Raw genomic sequence first — 16,399 nt, 5'->3', positions numbered from 1 at the left:
TAAGACCCTGTCTCTACCAAAAAATAAAATAAAATAAAAGACAAAACACCTCCAAACTGAAATTTGCATTTGTAGCCTTTCTCTTCCTATTCCTCTCACTGCTTTTTGTCAGCCATGGGTTGCGTTGGTGATGGAGAGGGCTGGGGAAGTTGTCTTGGTGTATTTGGGGGCTTAACATGGAAACCTTGTGGGACATTACAGCTTTGAGCCACCCTGGACTCTACATGGCTCCTTTCCATGAGGCTTCTGGACAATTCCATTTCCCAGGTGCTCTGACTTCTCTCTGTGGCTGTAGAAACCCAGGACAGCTATGGCCACTCAGCAGGTGCGTGGGTGGGTGGGGGCACTGGCAGAATGGGCAGGATCCCAGACCCAATAACACAGTATAGTGAGATAATAGAAAACATTGTTATTTTTGACTGTCCAGCACCAATCCTCTTTCTCAACAGGCCCTCAGAAAATTGTCTATTTGTCAGTATTGACAAACACTGCTTTAACTCACTTATATGTGGAATCTTGAAAAATCAAACTCATAGCAGAGAGTAGAATGGTGGTTGCCAGGGGTGAGGGGTGGGGGACAGGAAAGGGGAGATGTTGGTCAAAGGGTACAAAGCTTCAGTTGTAAGAGGAATAAGTTTTGGGGATCTAATGAACAGAATGGTGACTATAGTTAATAATAGCGTGTTGCATACTTGGAATTCTCTAAGAGTAGATCTTAAGTGTCCTCACCACACACACAAAAAGTAACTATATGAGCGGATGGATGTGTTCATTAGCTTGATTATGGTAATCACTTTACAATGTATACATATATCACATTATCACATTGTACACCTTAAATATGTATACATTTTTTGGTCAATTCTACTGCAATAAAACCGGAAGAAAAAAGAAATTATCTCTCCTGGGGAGGGAGAGGGGTGAGCCCAGCTATAGGAAATGCCTGCCTCCCATGACAAGGTTCAGGGACAAGATCCGGCCTCTCCTGGCCCTGGTGCAGCCAGGGATGAGGGCATGATCTGGGGATTCCTAACAAGATAGATGCGTTCTTCTAGGACACTGGATCCTGAGAGAGTGACACCAAGAGGAATTGGAGGAGCCAAGAGGAATTGGAGGCGATTCTTGGCAGCTGTGATGGGGCTGGGGGTGACAGGTGGGCTCTGCCTGGCCGACGAGGTGGTCGCCATGTGTATTGCTTCCTGCTTCCTGACTCCCAGGAGCTCCCTGGAAACTGCTCAATCTCAAGCCTGGTGCCCCAGCCTCCTGTCAATTCTGCGAGTCCTCCAACAGCCTTTTGTTAGGTATGGCTATGTGACTGAATTCTGGTCAACAGAAAGAGAAGGAACAGTACGGACACCCCTTCAGGTCCGCAGAATCCTCTGCATGCTGTCTTCGCCCGCCTGCTAGCTACATGTTGGCTGGTCACCTAGGAAGCCAGGCATTGAATGGGTGGGGCCACCCTTGGCCTGGGTCCTGTACTGAGTGACTGTGATCCAGAGCTGCCTCCACTCCCCTCTATCCAGCAGGAACCACTGTGTCGGGCTTTATGTGGGCAAGAAATACATTTGTGTTGTATAAAGCAACTGTTATTTGGGGATTTTCCTAGTACAGCAGCCAACTGTGCCTTAACTAATGTAGCTAGCCAGAGCCAGTTTCTGTTGCCTGCAACCAAACATCCTGGCTGATCAAATATACCTGGTGATCACATATATAAATCTGAAGTAGATACACAAAAATGTTAACAATAGCAATCTCCAGATGATGAAATGATGAGTGAGTCTTCTTTTCTTTTTCTTTTCTTTTGAAACAGGTCTTGGTCTGTCACCCCGGCTGGAGTGCAGTGGTCCAGTCATGGCTCACTGCAGCCTCAACCTCCCAGACTCAAGTGATCCTCTCGCCTCAGCTTCCCTAGTAGCTGGGACTGAAGTCTTGCTTCACCCTACCCAGCTAATTAAAAAAAAATTTTTTTTGTAGAGACAGCGTCTTGCCATGTTGCCCAGGCTGGTCTTGAACTCCTGGATTCATACTATCCTCCCACCTCGGCCTCCCAAAGTATTGAGATTACAAGCGTGAACCATTGCACCTGGCTGAGTCTTACTTTCTTTTTCTTTTTTTTCTTTTTCTTTTTTAATTAGACGGGGTCTCGCTCGGTCGCCCAGTCTGGAGTGTAATGGCACAATCTCGGCTCACTGCAACCTCTGTTTCCCCAGTTCAAGTGATTCTCCTGCCTCAGCCTCCCGAGTAGCTGGGATTACAGGCACACGCCACCACACCTGGCTAATTTTTGTATTTTTAGTAGAAGTGGGGTTTCACCATGTTGGCCAGGCGGGTCTCAAACTCCTGACCTCAGGTGATCCACCCACCTCGACCTCGCAAAGTGCTGGGATTACAGGCATGAGCCACCACACCCAGCCTTGTTTTCTTATTTTGCTTTTCTATGCATTTCAATTTTTTTACAGGAACATATGTGCCTTATGTAGTTAGAAAAGAAAACCATTTAAAATAAGCAGATTTGGATTCTCTGAGAACGAATCAGAGACAGAGAAACACTAGCCTCCACACAAAAGGGCAGAGAATCCGGAGAGTCCATTGGATTTGCAAAAGCAGTGGCCCATGGCTCTTGGGGTCTTCTCTGAGCGACTTGGCTTCAACTCCAGCAGTTTCTCCAGCTGTTTCTCACACGTCAAGATCCTTACCCATTTCCCATGTCCTCTCATACTGAGCTGTGCGCAGTATGAAAGGCTGGACCTCCATTCAGCTTATCAAGGCTCTCCTGGCATCTGCTGTTCACACAAGGCAGTGGGAAACCACATGGAAGGGATGACAGATCCCCAAGGCATTAGCCCAGGCCCCTCGCCAGAGGGCCATAGAGCAGCCGCCTCACCCTGCGATCCCTCCCCAACCCCCACTCTCTGGGCCTCATGGGCAGGGGCAGGCCTGAGGCCCCCCTTGGTGAGGTGAGGCTCTCAGGATAAGGTCCCTGTGATCTGTAAAGGTGGGGTCTGCTTTCCCAGGGCTCCCAGCTTCCAACAGCTGGGGGCATTTTTCACTTCATCTTCCCATCCGTCCAGTAGGGTGGGCATGGGCGCCTGCACTTTACTAGTAACAGAAGGAAGAGTGCGGGAGGTGCAGTAATTTGCCCAAGTTCAGGAACAACTAAAGTGGGGACCCTGCCAAAACCCACCATGTTCTTTCCAGTCCACCACACACCTGTCTCTGAGGCCAAGGTCAAATAATTGGGCCGTTAGTAATGGAGCCAAATCATCGCATGACCACTGTAACAAGGAAGCAGGAAAACATCTCCAGTTCCAACAAAGTCTTGGGCTCTCTCTCTCTCTCTCTCTTTAAAATAAGGACTCAGGTTAGCTACAGTTCCAGCATTCTGCTGAATTTCTGCAAAAATCATATAACCCACATATACACCCTCCCAATTCATGGATAGAGGAAACTGAGACCCAAAAAGGGGCCACAACTTGCCCAGTGTGCACAGCATCATAATCTAGGCACGTTAAGGCTGGAACCTGGGCCTTCTAACTCTAAGCCAATGCCTCCTACATCACACAGCCACCAAAATAACCCCCAGCACTGTAGTACTTTCATTAATAATTTAAAAAATAAACATAATATAAGGTACACAAAGAAAATGCACAATCCATAAGTGTGTAGTACAATAAATTGCTACAAAGCAGACACGCCTATTTAACCCCCGCCCTGAATCAGAAAGAAAACATTGCCAGCACTCCAGAAGCCCCTGTGCCATCTCCCAATCACTATGCCCTCCAGGTTGCCCCAGGGGAACCCTATCCTGACTTCTAGCATGCAGATTCATTTTGCCTCTTTGTGAACATTAAGTACACAGAGCCATGTAATAGACCTTTTCTATCTGGCTTCATTTGCTCAATATCAAGTTGGTGAGAATTATCAATGTTGCTGGGTTTCATGATGGCTCATTCATTCTCATTGCTGTTCAGTGTTCTGTTGTAGGAACATACCACACTTTAGCCACCCATTCTACTCTTGGTGGACATTGGGGTTGCTTCTAGTTTGAGGCTATTATGACTCTGCCACAAACATTCTGGGATGTATATTTTAGCACATGTATGTTCACAGTTCTCTTGGATATGCCCTTGGGAGTGGAACTGGGGTATGGGCTGGGGGTGGCACCTCAATGCCCCTCTTACCTTCTTCCAGCGCACTACTCCCACCAGTGGAGACTCCTGCTTGGTGCTTTGAGAAACCTCAGGTGACCCCCACCCCACCCCACCCCTCATTCCTATGAGACCCTTAGGCTGCCCTGCTGAGAAAGAGCAGTGGACAGCCATGGCATAAATTTGCTGTAGCCACGTGGCTGCTGGGCTGGCTCTGGCACAGCTGTTGAAAAGTGCTCTCCTCTGAGCCCTTCAGATAAGTCTTTTCTCAATTAAACAAAAGCTCTGCAGCTGCCAGTTAGGAACTGCTTCTGTTTGGGCTGCCAGTTAGTGATAATCTGCTCATCCTGCACTGTCTTCTAATCCAGTGTGGCAGCTGGAGTGGCCTCCAATGATGCTACAGCCCCACCCAAGGCAGGGGCTGCACCTCTCTTTTGCACTATCTCCCCTTGGCCTAGCATGGTCCTGGCATGCAGAAAGCTTGGTAAATATTTGAATCCAGCTTTCTAAAATGCCAATCGGACAATGTTGCTGGAAGCCCCAGTGCCCAAGTGGTGCTCAGGTAAGAGTGCTGTATTAATTTCCTGTAACTGCTCTAGCAAATGACCACACTTAGTGGTTTGAAACAACATACACTTATCACACAGGTCAGAAATCCAAAGCAAGTCTCACTGAGCTAAAAATCAAGGTGTTCACAGGGCCGTATTCCTCCCGGAGGCTCTAGGGAATAGATAATCTGTCTCCTTGCTTTTTCAGCTTCTAGAAGCCACCTGCATTCCTTGGCTTATGGCCTCCTCTCTTTCTCTCTTTCTTTCTTTCCCTCCCTCCCTCCCTCCCTTCCTTTGAGATGGAGTCTCACTCTGTCACCCAGGCTGGAGTGCAGTGGCACGACCATGGCTCAAGCGATCCTCCCACCTCACCTTCCAAATACCTGGGACTACAGGTGCACGCTACCACACCTGCCTAATTTTCTTTTTAAAATTTTTTGTAAAGACAGGGTCTCGCTATGTTGCCCAGGCTGGTCTTTAATTCCTGGGCTCAATCAATCTTCCCACCCTGGCCTCCCAAAGTGCTGGGATTACAGGTGTGAGCCACCGCACCCGCCAAACATGGACATCTTTGGGGCCATAATTCTGCCTAGCACAAGCCCCAAACTTCAGCCTGGCGGAAGGCCTCTAGCCTATGAAACTGCATGTCCTTCCACTCAATCCAGGTCCACACCCTCCTCTCCCGGCCTGGCGCCGTCCTCCTCAGTCACTCCATGTGCCTTGCACTTTTCTACCTTTGTTCCTAGAATTCTCATGGCCCAAAACTCAGTGCCTTCAATCCTGGCGCCACTGACAAGTCACCTTCACCAGGAAGCCACTCCTGATCCTGCCAGTGAGAGTGGCCGTCTCTCCTCAGTCCCATACACGGCTGGTGGCTCTGACAGGTGGTGTTGCTTGGGTGCAAAGCCTGGCTCTGTCATTTGCTGCCCCTTTTGCCACCTTAGGCAAGTTAATATCTGTGTGTCTTAGTGTCCTGGTCCATAAAAAATGATAATAGTGGTTTTGATAAGGTTGCATGAGGATTGAATGAGAGAATGTGTATAAAATGCTTTAGCACAGAGCCTGGGACACAAGAAAAACTTGATTTACAAAACAGTATTGTTTCATTCGCTGTTTATGTCTAAGGCTCACTTCCTAGCTGGAGTTCCTAGTAACTCCTTATAAGTGAGAGGTGACAGCGTGCTGGCAGTCCTCACAGCCCTTGCTTGCTCTCGGCGCCTCCTCTGGCTGGGCTACCACTCCGGCGGCACTTGAGGAGCCCTTCAGCCCACCGCTGCACTGTGGAAGCCCCTTTCTGGGCTGGCCAAGGCCGGAGCCGGCTCCCTCAGCTTGCAGGGAGGTGTGGAAGGAGACGCGCCAGCGGGAACCGGGGCTGCGGCGCGGCGCTTGCAGGCCAGCTGGAGTTCCGGGTGGGCGTGGGCTTGGCGGACCCTGCACTCAGAGCAGCCGGCAGGCCCTGCGGGCCCCGGGCAATGAGGGGCTTAGCACCCGGGCCAGCGGCTGCAGAGGGTGTACCGGGTCCCCCAGCAGTGCCAGCTCACCGGCGCTGCGCTCGATTTCTCGCCGGGCCTTAGCTGCCTTCCCGTGGGGTAGGGCTCGGGACCTGCAGCCCGCCATGCCTGAGCCTCCCACCCCCTCCGTGAGCTTCTGTGCGGCCCGAGACTCTTCGACGAGCGCCACCCCCTGCTCCACGGCGCCCAGTCCCGTCGACCACCCAAGGGCTGAGGAGTGCAGGCGCACAGCGCGGGACTGGCAGGCAGCTCCACCTGCAGCCCGGGTGCGGGATGCGCTGGGTGAACTCAGCTGGGCTCCTGAGTCTGGTGGGGCCTTGGAGAACCTTTATGTCTAGCTCAGGGATTGTAAATACACCAATCGGCACTCTGTATCTAGCTCAAGGTTTGTAAACACACCAATCAGCACCCTGTGTCTAGCTCAGGGTTTGTGAATGCACCAATCGACACTCTGTATCTAGCTACTGTGGTGGGGCCTTGGAGAACCTTTGTGTCCACACTCTGTATCTAGCTAATCTGGTGGGCATGTGGAGAACCTTTGTGTCTAGCTCAGGGATTGTAAACGCACTAATCAGCGCCCTGTCAAAACAGACCACTGGGCTCTACCAATCAGCAGGATGTGGGTGGGGCCAGATAAGAGAATAAAAGCAGGCTGCCGGAGCCAGCAGCGGCAACCCGCTCCGGTCACCTTCTCTATGCTGTGGGGGCTTTATTCTTTTGCTCTTTGCAATAAATCTTGCTACCGCTCAGTCTTTAGGTCCACGCTGCTTTTATGAGCTGTAACACTCACTGGAAGGTCTGTAGCTTCATTCCTGAAGCCAGCGAGACCAGGAGCCCCCCGGGAGGAATGAACAATTCTAGACGCGCCGCCTTAAGAGCTGTATCATTCACGGTGAAGGTCTGCAGCTTCACTCCTGAGCCAGCAAGACCACGAACCCACCAGAAGGAAGAAACTCCGAACACATCTGAACGTCAGAAGGAACAAACTCCAGACGCGCCACCTTAAGAGCTGTAACACTCACTGCGAGGGTCCGCGGCGTCATTCTTGAAGTGAGTGAGACCAAGAACCCACCAATTCCGGACATATAGGTACACCAGTATTATTCATCCCTGTGCGCCCAAAGTGTTCCCTGCAAATCATAGGTGCTTGTTAATTTGTGTTGGAGGGATGGATACATGGTCACATTTATTCATGCGCATCTGTCTGAGTGTGGTCAGACCACAAGGCCAGCAGAGAAGCCAGGCTCCTGTGGCTCCAAGCTGAGCAGAAGTGGCAGTTTAGCTGAGAGTAGCAGGCGGTGGGGGAGTCTCCATGGACTATATGAGGAAGTTGGGGAATGCGGGGGTGTCTAGAAAGGCTTCCCAGAGGAGATAAATATGGGAAGCTGGAGTGGGAGGAGGCAGTGGGGTGTCCGCAATCTCTACCTGGGCCCAGCCCTCAAAAGTAGCAACTCAAGGGCTCTCCCCACCCCATCTGTCTCTTTGTGTCGCTCTTTTTGGCCTCCATGGCCCTGCAGTGTGAATGTTCTTTACCGAGATGTTGAGGCCCTGAAGGACGTCAGTTAGAGATGCTGATGGTTCCTGGGGATGGGACGACTCTTCTTGCCAAGGACCCTCCTGAGTCCTCAGAGAGGGCTGATCAAGGCTGACTCTAGCTGTTCCCAAGCATCCAGGATGGCAGCTCTTCTCTAGGCTGTGATAGGGGCTTTGCTCTATCTTGGAGTGGGGGCAAGTTCTGGCTGGGTTCTACCTGAGAGAGACCCTCATAAATAATGAAGCTCCCAAAGTCCTACCAGGCAAGAGTGGTCTATTGGGGTGATCAAATTCCTGTTTGGGGAGAAGGAAGAAAAAAAAAAAACTCTTTTTTTAGAGCCTTGGGTAACATGACAGAAAAGAGCACGAATTCATTCAGCTGTAACTGCCCTGCACGATGAGTTCCTCTGGCCTCCTTGAGAACAAGCAGAGAAAGGCCCATTCCCATGGTCAATACAACCACCACGCACTCATCACCCTGTAGCTGCAGAGCCCTCCTCTGAGCTCTCGCCCCACCCTTGGCCCTGGAGATAAGAGGCCTGGGTCAGAAGTCACCCTGTGTATGTTCTGAAACTGGCTTACTATGGCACGTTGGCATGCCCCAGCCCTCTCAGTGTCCCTATTTGCACAATGGAGGGTTATAATAATGCCTTCTGGCAGGACTGTCACGAAGCACACATGAAGCCTTGGAGGTGAATGTCTGGCATGGCTCTGGACACCAGTGTCTCCTCCTTCCCCTCTCCTCCCTTATTCTGGAAGTCCAGGAAGCACCTCTCACACCTGAGTGCAAACTCATCTGGGCACTCTTTTCTTCCCAGCAATTGCCCTCTGGACATCAACAAGGAGGGTGAGGGCAACACTCAGCTAGAATCTCAGAGGGCCCCAGTCTGGCTCAGCTGAAGATGTTCCCCCAGCCCCCCATTTCCTGGCCTTAGAAGTTTGTCATTAAGTAGGACATGGGGTTTGAGCAGGGAAGCAAGTTCTCCATGCTTGGCTGTCCAGCCCCTCGGTGAGCAGCACTGATCTGCCCCAGCCTGTGCTGGCCCTGGCTTCTGGCTGTCTGGGCCGTTTGCCAGGACTCCTGGGCTTTGGCTCCCCATTCCCAGCCACATCCGCTGGCCCAAGCAGAACCTGGAGGGGTCCCCAGATTCAGAAAAGATACCGCTTTCTGAGGTCCTTGATGTTGGGGGTCTGTGCCAGAGGAAGCTATTCCCAGGTATTCCCAGGCTAGCGCTCAGGCGCTGAGAAAGGAATTTGCATATCCCCTCCCCCTGCCACACCTCCTCTGTCCCTGTCTAATCCACAAGCCCTCTCCCTCGCCCTGGCCAGGTTATTTCCTCTCTCAGGGCCCCAGTTTTCTCATCTAAAAGGAAGGCAGAATGCTAGAAGTGTTTCTAAGCCCTTCCAGGTGTGACATTCACAGACCCCATCTGGGCTAAGTGCTCACTGGGTTTGTGTTCAATCAATGTAGTCATTTGCAGGTGAGGAAACTGGGCTTCTGCAATGTGGAGGCTTCCCCCCAGGGTCATGCAAGCTGGAACCAAGTCCTGTTGACTCTCAATCCAGTGTTCCTTCCCCAGCCTCAGGCCACTGCCTAAGGTCAGGGGCAGCCAGCGTGGAAGGTGCAGCCTGGGTAGCAACAGACATCCTCAGCTGCGTGGCTCTGTCGTGATGAGATCCCTGGAGAAAGTCATTCAAATCTCCATTTTTTTTGCCAATGAGCTGCCTCTGTCCCAATGTCCAGAGCATTCTCAGGCCCCAGGATACTAAAAACAGCAAATACTTTTTTTTTCTTTTTTCTTTTTTTTTTTTGAGACGAGGTCTTGCTCTGTCATTCAGGCTGAGTGCAGTGCCACAATCTTGGCCCACTGCAGCCTAAAACTCCCAGGCTCAAGCAGTCCTCCCCGCTTCAGCCTCCTGAGTAGCGGGGATTATTGGCATGTGCCACCATGCCCAACTAATTTTTTTTTTTTTTTTTGTAGAGACAAGGTCTCACTGTGCTGCCTAGGCTGGTCTCAAGCTCCTGGACTCAAGCAATCCCCCCTCAGCCTCCCAAAGTACTAGGATTACAAGTGTAGGCCCCTGCACCCGGCAATGAATTCTAACTGGATGTTTACATACCACTCTAAGTGCCTTCAGTAGACTTAACTCACTGCAACCTCATGAACTAGGAATCATGACTCCATTTTACAAATAAGAAAACTGAAGCACAGAGAGGTTAAGTCGTGTATCCAAGGTCAAACAGCTTATAAGCATCTATCTCATCCTAGATGCTCTAGAAAACAGAGCCCAAGGCAAAGTTTATGTCCTAAGGCTTTATTGGAATGGAATTCTAGGGCACAAGAATCAGGAAAAAAAAAAAAGAACATGAGGCAGAAAAGGAAGGAAAGCAAATAAATAGAAGGTAGTTGCATTTCTGAGCTGTTCTTCATTGCACAAGGAAACATAGCTCTTTGCTATGTCATGTGGGTGACCCAGACAGGTTGTGTGTGCTGCACTTTGAACCATTCTGTTGAGGGGAGAAAGCCGGGGAACTTACGGCTGTCTTCCTATCCCCGGTCTCTCCACAGGAGGGAGCCAGTTCAGAGTGAGCCATGAGATTCACTCCCTCATAAGGGAGGTGGAGAGGGGATCCTTCCCAGTGGCAGAGCACCCCTCGCCCCTTTGTGTTTAGTTGTTCACCCTGTCCTGCATTGCACCCATCATCTCGTGGTCCTTTTTGTCTCTGCTGGTTTCAGTTAGGGATTCTGCCCCCTGGCAATCAGCACTCTCCATTTTACAGAGGAGGAAACTGAGACTCAGAGAGGTGACTTGGCTTGGGTCATGGTGCAAATCCAAAAACCAGTGTGTTCCACCCCTGCCCTATATGGTGCAGATCTGGAGAATACGGGTCACGTGGCCCTTGATCCAGGTCTTTCCAGGTGAGAAAAGAAGGTGCCTCCTCTGCAGAGGTTGCCCAGACATCTGGGTTCCCTCCCTTCCTCCTTCTTCCCTAATCCTCCAAAGGGCTCCATCCTCCGTGGTCTCCATTGCCCACTCCCAGCTCAGTCCTGGCAGGTTAGAATCCTCTATGTGCTACGTTCTTCTGCCCCTCCTCTCAGGAAAGCTCTGCCCTGGTGACCCATAGCTCAGAGAATGTGAGTCCCTGGGAGAGGAGTTTGAATCTCCAAAAATCTCTGGGTTTTATCTATTTTATTTTATTTATTTTTGAGACAGAGTCTCTGTCACCCAGGCTGGAGTGCAGTGGTGCAACCTTGGCTCACTGCAACCTCCACCGCCTGGGTTCAAGCAATTCTCCTGCCTCAGCCTCCCGAGTAGCTTGGACTACAGGCACCCACCACCACGCCTGGCTAATTTTTGTATTTTTAGTAGAGACAGGGCTTTACCATGTTGGTCAGACTGGTCTCGAACTCCTGATCTCAGGTCATCCACCTACCTTGGCCTTCCAAAGTCGGGTTTTATGTAGAGCTGGAGGATACTCTGATCCCAGGACTCACACCCCACCCACTCGATGTAGACAGGGCCAGAGGGGACACAAATGCAGCCCAGAGCCTCAGCGCCCTCTGGAGCACAAGGGTCTCCCAGCCGGGCCCCAGACTCGATGTCCAGAGCACACTGCGGTGGCTGACGGAGGCCTTCTGGGGGCAGGGGAGGAAGGACGGCTGTTTCTGGGGATGGAGGCAGTGGCACAAGGTCCCCGTCCTGTGGAGACCTGGGCGGGTGGGAGGCGCTCTGGCCAGCAGGGGTCAGCAGAGGCCCATTGTTCTCCTGCTCGTCCTGCACCCAGAGACGACTGCGAGGCCTCAATCCAGAGCCCCAGGTGCAGTATTTTGAAATTTAAAAAGAAAAAAAAAATCGTCTCCTGGTAATACATACGCATGATAACAAAAAAGTGGCCCAGAAAAGCTAATGCTGAAAACATACGGCAATGACGCTCCCACCCAAGCCTTTTTAAAGGCTTTTAAAAACAAAGACAAAACACTTAATATCTCTTTGTTGTGGGAAGCAGGCTGATTGCTTGACCCCAGGAGTTCAAGACCAGCCCGAGCAACATGATGAGACCCCCCCCTCAATCTCTCAAAAAGAAAGAAGAAAAGGTAGTTTCATGTTAATTTCAACATGCATTGGGAAATATCTGTATATATTTATATAACAAGTCCTTCAATTGCTTAGAATGAAGCTATTTCATTTTTAAATTATAAAATGGAGTTGAAAAATAGTAAATAATGTACTATACCCCTGAGGAAACCAAATATGGCAAAACTAATGAAGGTGATAAAGAAATTGATTGGAAAATAGTGGTCTTGATTTTTTTTTTTTTTTTTAAAAGAGATGGAGTCTCACTCTGTTGCCCAGGCTGGAGTACAGTGGCGTGATCTTGGCTCACTGCAACTTCCGCCTCCTGGCTTCTAGCAATTCTCCTGCCTCAGCCTCCCAAGTAGCTGGGATTACAGGTGCACAGCACCAAGCCGGCTAATTTTTTGTATTTTAGTAGAGACGGGGTTTCACTGTGTTGCCCAGGCTGGTCTCGAACTCCTGAGCTCAGGCAGTCAACCTGCCTCAGCTTCCCAAAGTGCTAGGCATGAGCCACCACACCCAGCCAATTCTTGAAGTTGAAAACCAGTGAGGGCAGCAATCACTTCGATGACAGTAGAGGCTGGTGCAGAGGCATTTGGCCTTACACGCATAGCAGGCACAAACTTCCTCAATCGACAAACTCAGGTGGGCAAAACTGCGGTTTTATTTTCTGTAACTCAATGGAAAAAAAAATTTTTTTTACAGCTCTCCACCCTTCCTCCTAATGGCAGGACATTTAATCTGTTGGTTTTGAGAGACAGGACCAGCTGGATTTCCTAGGCCGACTGAGAATCCCTAAGCCTAGCTGGGAAGATGACCACATCCACCTTTAAACACGGGGCTTGCAACTTAGCTCATACCTGACCAATCAGGTAATAAAGAGAGCTCATTAAAGTGCTAATTAGGCAAAAACAGGAGGTAAAGAAATAGCCAATCATCTATTGCCTGAGAGCACAGCAGGAGGAACAACAATCGGGATATAAACCCAGGCATTCCAGCCGGCAACTGGCTACCCACTTTGGGTCTCCTCCCTTTGTATGGGAGCTCTGTTTTCACTCTATTAAATCTTGCAACTGGTGGGGCGCGGTGGCTCACGCCTGTAATCCCAGCACTTTGGGAGCCTGAGGCGGGCAGATCACGAGGTCAGGAGATCGAGACCATCCTGGCTGACATGGTGAAACCCAGTCACTAATAAAAATACAAAAAAATTAGCCAGGCGTGGTGGCGGGCGCCTGTAGTCCCAGCTACTCGGGAGGCTGAGTTGGAGAATGGCGTGAACCTGAGGAGGTGGAGCTTGCAGTGAGCCTAGGTCACACCACTGCACTCCAGCCTGGGCGACAGAGCAAGACTCCGTCTCAAAAAAAAAAAAAATCTTGCAATTCTCTTCTGGTCCATGTTTGTTACCGCTCGAGCTGAGCTTTTGCTCGCCGTCCACCACTGCTGTTTGCCACTGTCGCAGACCCGCTGCTGACTGCCATCCGTCTGGATCCGGCAGGGTGTCCACTGTGCTCCTGATCCATTGAGGCACCCATTGCCGCTCCCGATCCGGCTAAAGGCTCGCCATTGTTCCTGCACAGCTAAGTGCCCGGGTTCGTCCTAATCGAGCTGAACGCTAGTCACTGGGTTCCACGGTTCTCTTCCGTGATCCACGGCTTCTAATAGAGCGATAACACTCACCACATGGCCCAAGATTCCATTCCTTGGAATCCATGAGGCCAAGAACCCCAGGTCAGAACACAAGGCTTGCCACCATCTTGGAGGCGGCCCACCACCATCTTGGGAGCTCTGGGAGCAAGGACCCCCCCACCCAGTAAGAGTTTTGCAAAAACTCTGTCATTTTCAAGTTTAAACTTAGTCAAGTCCTAGCGTCCCATTTCTAGGAATTTATCCTAGAGATAGACTAGCTCAAGTACGAACCACGCAAGGATAAGATTATTCATCGCAGCTTCATCTGTAACAGCAAAAGACTGAAAACAACCTAAATGTTCATCCTACAGAGCTGTTGAAATGCATCTCGGGCCAGCCCTTCCATGGAATGCTGTACCTACCCCACAAAAAGAGAACCAGGAAGTTCTCCAGGCAAAAATATGAAAAGTTCTCCAGCAAATGTTGTCAAATATAAGAAGATACGAAACTGTGTATGCCATATGTTAGCATTTGTATATATCCAAGATATTTCTAGAATGATGCAAAAAAGAAATTTTTAACAGTGGTGGCTCTGGAGAAAAGAAATGAGTGAAGGATGGTGGGGAGAGGGACAGAAAAGTGGGAGGAAAATTTAATTTTTACTATGAAGCCCTTTGTACTTTTTAAAACATTGTATTGAGGTGAAATTCACATAACATTAAATTCACCATTTTAAAGCGTAGGATTCATGGCTGGGCATGGTGGCTCACACCTATAATCCCAGTACCTTGGGAGGCTGAGACAGGAGGATCCTTTGAGGCTAGGAGTTCAAGACTAGCCTGGGAAACATAGCAAGACCTTGTCTCTCCAAAAAAAAATTTAAAAATTAGCCAGGCATGGTGATACATGCCTGTAGCCCCAGCCACTCAGGAGGCTGAGGTGGGAGGATCACTGGAGCCTGGGAGTTTGAGGCTGCCGCGAGCTACGGTCACACCACTGCATTCCAGCCTAAGCAACAGAGTGAGATCCTGTCTCAAAAAAAAAAAAAAAAAGTGTACAATTCAGTGGCATTTAGTACATTCCCAGTGCTGTGCAACCATCATCTCTATCTAGATTCAAAACATGTTCATCACCCCAAAAGGAGACCCCATACCCATCAAGCAGTTAGTCCCCTTTGTACATTTTCATGTTCCACTGTATCAGTCAGGGTTCTGCAAGAAAGAGATGGCCCCCTTAAAAGTGGCAGGTGAAGAAAATGAAGGGACAGAGAGGTGAGGACAGTGTTAAGGGAGCCACAGGGGATGGTGAGGCAGCCGCAGGGAGGTAGACACTTCTGACCTGAAGGAGCTGGGGAGGAACTGTTCCCCCTGAGGCCAGAGCTGGCTGGAGGGGCTGCTGCTAGAAGGACAAGGGTGCAACTGCTGCCAAAAGTGTGGCCAGCCGGGAGGGAAGGAGAGGAATAAAAACTCCAACCTTTCTATCTTCTGCTGTCCTGCCACCACCTGGCATTGGCCTGACAACCAGAGGCCAGAGGCCGGGAGCCCAAGGGAGGCTCACACAGGGCAGCTCTGGGGACAGAACCAGGGGAGAGAGTAGAGAGGGAATCTGGACATAACTGGCATATTGCTTGTATTTATTTTTCAAAATGAAATGAACCATTTAAAAAGTTCAGCCAAATCAGACTCCACTACAGCCTGACCTTTTCAGCACCATGTCCCAGCCTTGAGCTTCTGTTGATATGTTGCCTTTGTCCTGGTTCCCAGGTGGGGTCAGCCCTCCTCGCAGTGACTGCAGAATGACCTTGTTCCTATCAGCCTCTGTTGCCAGCCCACCAACTCTCTCCTCCAGCAGCCACCTGACCCTCAGTTCACTGCCTGCCCTGGCGAGAGGGTCTGCCGGGCCTTTTTGCTTTTGGTTCCTTGAAGCCAACTTTTCTCTGTGGCCTGTGCTGAGCACTCTGGGGCCCTGTCGCTTTCTTGGGCCACCTCAGGTCCCTGATATGCTCAGACCTGGAAGATCTGCCCAAGGGAGGTCTTCTTAAGGCCCTCCCCAGGGCCTTGCTTCTGTTTGGACTCTCTTCCCCTTCCTGGTTCCCTGGATCTATAAGATCTGAGGGATGGGGAAGGAAGGGGAGTTGGGAATGAAGAACTTACACATTTTTCCAAACCTTCCCGGGCTTTCATATTGACCAAGGCTTTTGAACTTCAGAGCTGAGCATTCTATGTCTTTTTCTCTGATTATGGTTCTCCTCGGGTGGGGAGACACTGACTTGTCACTTACAGTGGTGACTCATTCGATCCCTCCAATCAGCCCATGGGCAAAGGACTACCCATCACCTTCTCACGTCCAGTTGGAGCTGGTGGCCACTTTGGCCCACCTCAGGCCATCACCCTCATGATTCAAGCAGTTAAAACTGAGGCCAGGAGAGGGCAGAGATCCACCCAAGATCGTGGTCGAGGGTGTGTCAGTGGGAGATTCAGGCCTTGCAGCCAGACCCCAGACCTCCTGCTCAGTGTACCTTCAACAGCATTAGGAAGGCAGCATTTGGGGGCCTGTGGCCTGTGCCCTGAGTTTGTTAGAAGGCAGCCCAGCTTTTTCTCAGTCACCTGCCTTCACCAGACAGCATCACCTGTTGCCCAACTGGACCTATTTCTTCTTGGGGACATCTCATAGGTATCCCCACTAACACCTCCTGTACACAATGTATATGGAATTTAATTGCGTCCCCCAGCAAATTCTTGTCTACCCAGAGCCTCAGAATGTGATCTTGTTTGAAAATAGGGTCTCTGCAGATATAGTTAGTTAAGATGAGGTTCTTTGGCATCAGGGAAGGCTCTACTCCAATGACTGGTGTCCATGTAAGAAGAGAAAATAGGAACATAGACTGCTATGGTGGGAAAATTCCCAACAAATTTCATATGTTGGAAACTTAACCTCAAAATTCATATGTTGATTG

General features: G+C 50.2%; 1 long non-coding RNA gene across 1 annotated transcript; it reads left to right on the top strand.

The window, feature by feature from the left end:
• The first annotated feature begins 205 nt into the window (after positions 1-205).
• On the top strand, positions 206-2,042 carry LOC107968536 (uncharacterized). The gene is made up of 3 exons (XR_001709718.3): positions 206-325; positions 1,056-1,301; positions 1,811-2,042. It is a non-coding gene; the product is annotated as an uncharacterized LOC107968536 (long non-coding RNA).
• Positions 2,043-16,399: the final 14,357 nt, after the last annotated feature.

This window comes from Pan troglodytes, chromosome 16 (assembly GCF_028858775.2).
Source record: "Pan troglodytes isolate AG18354 chromosome 16, NHGRI_mPanTro3-v2.0_pri, whole genome shotgun sequence".
Lineage (NCBI taxonomy): Eukaryota > Metazoa > Chordata > Mammalia > Primates > Hominidae > Pan > Pan troglodytes.
This window is presented reverse-complemented; position numbering and strand designations above follow the sequence as displayed.